Source organism: Anarrhichthys ocellatus, unplaced genomic scaffold (genome assembly GCF_004355925.1).
Source record: "Anarrhichthys ocellatus isolate YVR2014 unplaced genomic scaffold, GSC_Weel_1.0 scaffold363, whole genome shotgun sequence".
Classification (NCBI taxonomy): Eukaryota; Metazoa; Chordata; class Actinopteri; order Perciformes; family Anarhichadidae; genus Anarrhichthys; species Anarrhichthys ocellatus.
The window spans coordinates 46,346-52,486 of record NW_022280353.1 but is presented as its reverse complement, the minus strand read 5'-3'; the positions used below and the strand labels follow the sequence as shown (position 1 = coordinate 52,486).

General features: G+C 42.9%; 1 pseudogene; it reads right to left on the bottom strand.

Annotated features, from left to right (window-relative positions):
• Window positions 1-986: 986 nt before the first annotated feature.
• Window positions 987-6,141, bottom strand: part of LOC116401347 (uncharacterized) — a 9,811-nt pseudogene continuing 4,656 nt past the window's right edge.

Below are 6,141 nucleotides of genomic sequence, written 5' to 3'. Positions count from 1 at the left end.
CATATATATATACATATACATACATATATATATACATATACATACATGTATATACATATATATATACATATACATACATATATATATACATATACATACATATATATATACATATACATACATATATATATACATATACATACATATATATATACATATACGTAACGGCGTCCTAAACCCGTGTTAGCCTCGTTCGTCCGTCCGTACCTTGACCCGGCTCGGGTCTCTGGGGAAGTTGAAGAACCTCTTCTTCTGTGGTCGGTTGAAGTTAAGTCGGTTAACCGTCAGCGTGCGGTTCGGACACGTGGAGACCACGCACTTCACCATGACAACCGGGGGGCAGACCGTTAACGATCCACAGCTGACACGACGCACGTGTGCGGTTTGTTTATGTCTAACACCGGAAATAGATGAGTTTGTGACCCGGATGTACAGCAAAGAAAGGTTAGAGAAGTTACCAGGTGTTTTTTTTTAATGAAAGAAAAAAGTTAATTTAACAATTTGTACAAACAAACCTCAGACCAGCAGTAAATAAAATAAAATAAAATAAAATAAAATATTTGTTACTGTCTTCTTATCGTGGTGCCATATTGTCTCAGTTCTTGATAAAAAATGTTCAAAGTCTGGTTTGGAGCCCATCTCTTCTTGTGAATGTGGAATTTTCCTAAAAAAAATAACGGTACAAAGAACATCATATCTTTTTCTTTCTCGTTACCAGTTTTTCTTCTTATATAATGTTGAACATCCACCCAAAAATATTCTAGTAAACATACAGTTAAAAACAAATGATTGTTTCTTCTTCTAGTTCACACACAGTGTAAGAATCTCCTCAGTCCAGATATGGTCACTTCCTGTTCACTGTTTGCACTGGTGTTTTTGAAGGTATGAGCAAAAACGTGAATATTTGGTGCATGTCAGCGTCGTCAGTGACGGTGTACAGAGCGGACTGTCTGCTTTCAGTCAGCAGTTTGAGTTTGAGACTCTCCCTAATATGGACGACACAGAGACACCGATGAACTGAGTCTCAAGAACCCAAACCCAGGATAGAGGAGCTCGGTGAATGTGGTGTTGAAGGTGTGGAGGTGGATCCGCTCGTCCGAAGAGACGCGGAAGAAGGACAGAGTGCCAGCAGGAGGGTCCACGTACACTGCTACTCTGTTAGAGGAGGAGGAAGAGGAGGAAGGGAGGTCTGCTTTTTTGTTATCGTGCCAGGCTGAGTAACCGCTGTCAGAGCAGTAGAGAATCCACGACTGATCGTTCCCTCCAAACCTGGAGTCATATCCGTCTCCTTTCCTTCTGATTCCTCTGCCACATGAACCACTCCTTCCCACTCCACCTCCCAGTAACAGCGACCAGTCAGACCGTTACGGCACAGCAGCTGGTCCCAGCAGTCAAATCTGTCTGGCTGATCGGGGTATTTCTACTCCTTTCTCACCAATGTCACCTTCCTGTTGCGGTCAGACAGTTTGAGTTTTTTGTTCGCTGTGCTTGGGTTCAGTGTGAGTTCGCAGGAGTCTGATGGAGAGAAGAAGACAACTGAAGGCTCTATGGTTTTACTTGTTGATATATCATTTAAAATATATAAATATCAGAACTACTGACTGTCTCTTTTAAGAAAATCACCGGCAAACTGACTCCACACTTACACTTCCTCATGCCAGGTTTCAGTCTGTGCTCTCCACCATGGTCCATACTGGAGGAACAAACAGAGACATCTATCATCTTATTTCATACTTTAAAAACAGAGACATTTAATAACTGTACTGAGCAGGAAGTGAGTTATTGTGTTGGCAACAACGTGCGGAATTGACACTTCAGACCTCCTGAAAGCCTCAACAGCAACATTTTCTGTTTTTTTTAAACCATAAGACAATTATTTGTTACTTGCAATTGTCACTAAAATGTCTTTTAAAAGCTTACTAATGCCCATCAGTTAGTGCGAGAGACGATTTTCAACCATAAATGAAACGACCTGCCAGAGACGCAACTGGTTGCAAAGCGAGTCGGTCTTCACGTCTGTATGTGGACCTAAACCGAACCCCTTTGGACAAATTTTGATCCAGTATCTTTAATCCAGAACCTGGATTGTTATTGTTCTGTTGCAGGACGTAGTTATTGTGTTGTTGCGTTGTGTGAGTGGCCTTATTTTTTAATGATATTAGCCTTCGTGATGCGAGTGCAAAGTGTGTATAATAGTGCATATCTTGTATATTACGTTCTGAGTCTGGACCCCCCCCCCCCCCCGATTGCCATCGAGTATTTCGCACACTGGTATTAGTAAAGTGACTTTGTGTGGGACTGGGAAAGGCACCCAAATTGTATTCAGTTAATTAAGAGGTGCAAACTACCATGTTTAGATAGAGGACTATGCACCTTATGACTCATATTCAGAGTTCTGAGTATGGTCGACTCTTAACTCTGCTGAAGCGTTGACTTTTGTCTGCTAATACCTGAGGGTCTCCAGTTTCCAGTGTGGATCGTCCAGTCCAGCAGACAGGAGTTTCGTTCCTGTGTCTCCTGGATGATTGTAGCTCAGGTCCAGCTCTTTCAGATGGGAGGGGTTGCCCCTCAGAGCTGAGGCCAGAGAAGCACAGCCTTCACCTGTGACCTGACAACCTGAAAGACTGGAGATATAGTTTCAGTCACATACAAGTCAATAACATACTGATCATCTGCTTAGCACTTTTATTAGTTAGTTTATAAAAATCAACTGTCTGCAGGCTCTTAATAAATCAACTTTCCTGCATGCAGAATCTAGATTTCTTGAGGTTGATTATCCGATTAACAATCATTGACAATCCAAAGACACTCAAAATACTGATACAGATGACGAATAAACAATTATGTCATCTAGATCGACAGATGTCTCCCTGCAGGCCTTTCAAGACTTTCACCATTAGCCTTTGGAAGGTCTGCAACTAGTAACACAATCATGTAAACAGAGAAAGCTTAAACATTGTGGATATATTACCATGTTAAACAGTGTTATAATCTGTTTAGAAAAAGGTCTGAATACTGACCTGACAGTTTCCAGTGTACAATGTGGACTCTTGAGTCCAGCAGAGAGCAGCTTCACTCCTGAGTCCTGCAGGTTGTTGTCACTCAGGTCCAACTCTCTCAGACTAGAGGACTGGGAGCTGAGGACTGAGGACAGAGCTTCACAGCTTCCCTCAGACAGGTTACAGCCACTCAGCCTGAGAAGAATGAGAGATTAACACAAACAAAATGCCTGAATTAATTAATATATCCAGAGATTCTTCCACCTACAGAGCTTTGTTGGAGGCTTTGATCACTGGCAGCAGCATCAGAAGAGCCTCCTCTGAAGCAGAGTATTTCTTCAGGTCAAATACGTCCAGATCTTTTCCTGATGTCAGTAAGATGAAGACCAGAGCTGACCACTGAGCAGGAGACAGTTTATCTGTGGAGAGACGTCCTGAAATCAGGGACTGTTGGATCTCCTCCACTAGAGAACAATCATTCAGTTCATTCAGACAGTGGAACAGATTGATGCTTTTCTCTGGAGACACATCGTCACTGATCTTCTTCTTGATGTACTGGACTGTTTCCTGATTGGTCTGTGAGCTACTTCCTGTCTGTGTCAGCAGACCTCGTAGGAGAGTCTGATTGGTCTCCAGAGAAAGACCAAGGAGGAAGCGGAGGAACAAGTCCAGGTGTCCATTTGGACTCTGTAAGGCCTTGTCCACAGCACTCTGGTAGATATGTGTTAGTTCAGGTTTGTTTCTGAAGACTTTAGACCACAATAAGGTCAAAAGTCCGGTCCACGATGTGTCTGCCACCAGATTGACACCAGAGTTGATGAAGGTCAGATGGACATGAAGAGCAGCCAGAAACTCCTGAACACTCAGATGGACGAAGCAGAACACTTTGTCCTGGTACAGTCCTCTCTCCTCTCTAAAGACCTCTGTGAACACTCCTGAGTACTTTGAGGCTGTTCTGATATCGATGCCACACTCTGTGAGGTCGGATTCATAGAAGATCAGGTTTCCTTTCTGCAGCTGATCAAAAGCCAGTTTTCCCAGAGACTCAGTCATCTCCCTGCTCTCTGGACTCCAGTGTGGATCCGTCGCAGCTCCTCCATCATACTTCACCTTCTTCAGTTTGGACTGAACCACCAGGAAGTGGATGTACATCTCAGTCACGGTCTTGGGCAGCTCTCCTCCCTCTCTGGCCTTCAACACATCCTCCAGAACTGTAGCAGTGATCCAGCAGAAGACTGGGATGTGGCACATGATGTGGAGGCTTCGTGAGGTCTTGATGTGGGAGATGATCCTGCTGGCCTGCTCCTCATCTCTGAATCTCTTCCTGAAGTAATCCTCCTTCTGTGGGTCAGTGAACCCTCTGACCTCTGTCACCATGTCAACACACTCAGGAGGGATCTGATTGGCTGCTGCAGGTCGTGTGGTTATCCAGAGGCGAGCAGAAGGAAGCAGTTTCCCCCTGAAGAGGTTTGTCAGCAGCACATCCACTGAGGTGGACTCTGTAACATCAGTCAGGATCTCAGTGTGGTGGAAGTCCAGAGGAAGTCGACACTCATCCAGACCGTCAAAGATGAACAGAACCAGGAACTCTTCAAAACCTGCAGATTCCTGCTTCTTTGGTTTCACTGAAGAAGTGATGAACAAGTTCCACCAAGCTGAACTGTTTCTCTTTCAGCACATTCAGCTCTCTGAAAGTGAATGGAAATGTGAACTGTATGTCCTGGTAGTCTTTGTCTTCAGCCCAGTCCAGAGTGAACTTCTGTGTTAAGATTGTTTTCCCAATGCCAGCCACTCCCTTTGTCATCACTGTTCTGATTGGTTCCTCTCCTCCAGGTGAGGCTTTAAAGAGGTCTTCTTGTCTGATGGTTGTTTCCGGTGTTGCTGGTTTCCTGAATGCTGCTTCAATCTGTCTGACCTCATGTTCCATGTTGACCTCTCCGGTCCCTCCTTCTGTGATGTAGATCTCTGTGTAGATCTGGTTCAGAAGTTTCACCTTTCCTGCTTTTGCGACTGTCTCGAATAAGTACTTAAACTTCTTCTTCAGGTTGGATTTGAGTTGCTGTTGACAGTTGGCAATCTCTGAATGAATAAAAAAAAGAGATGATACAAATGAGATAGTGCTTTAATTTACTGGTATAATATTTCCGTTGGATCCCTTTGGATTTTCTGAGGAATATAAAGATATACGGAGGATTTATGAGGCACATTAATTATCTTTACTTCGGTTGTATCTTTGTGATATGCATCTCATGTCTTTGTCCCTCTTTTTTTAACAACTTACCTGTAGATTCTGATCTAGTGTTTGATAATTTCTCCACCAGATCATTCCTTCGCATCTTTTCCAAAACCATTATGGCCACCTTAATGATGTTTGTGCAGTAGGTCTTCACCATCTGATCCACGATCCACCGTGTCCATCCTGTCTGCATTCTCCAGTCGACAGACTGGGATTGCTAGGAGGCCTTCTGGGATCCACTGCGGCTGTACAGTACTGCTGGAACGTTTTTAATTCCGCCGCTTTTAGATGCTCCAAAGTGTTGAGGAGGACCTCTTCATCTTTCTCCATCAGTACTTTTAGAAGACACCGAAATAAATATTAACCTTCGAGAACAAATACTACTCTGGATTTGAAAACAAAAACGGCATTTTTTTAAAGATTGAGTTATAAAGTAGAATTATTCGACTTCTTTCTATGCACTTCTGATACAATTAGCATCGTCTTTGTGGACAGAAGTGTGTGAATCAGAACCAAGGCTGTTATCAAACATGGTTAGTAGCTTCACCTGCAAAAAGTAATGCACTGTAATTTGTATGTATCAGATGAAAATCAATTCATAATTAAAATAATGGTGAAGCAGACAGTATAAAGAGTGATGTAGGTCATGTAGGATGGAGGTCGGATCAAAACACACAATGTTTCACCCAAGAAACCGCTATTTGTGTTCCGAGTGAAACCAGAAGATAAGTTTACTTATCTGTCACATAACTTCCAAGTAGTTCTGTAATTATTTTAACCCAAACCAACATCTTTTACTAAATCTAACCAAGTAGTTTCGTTGTCTAAACCCAACTGACAAGTTTCGTTGTCTCAACCCAACTGAGTAGTTTAGTCGCCTAAACCTAACTGAGTAGTTTAGTCGTC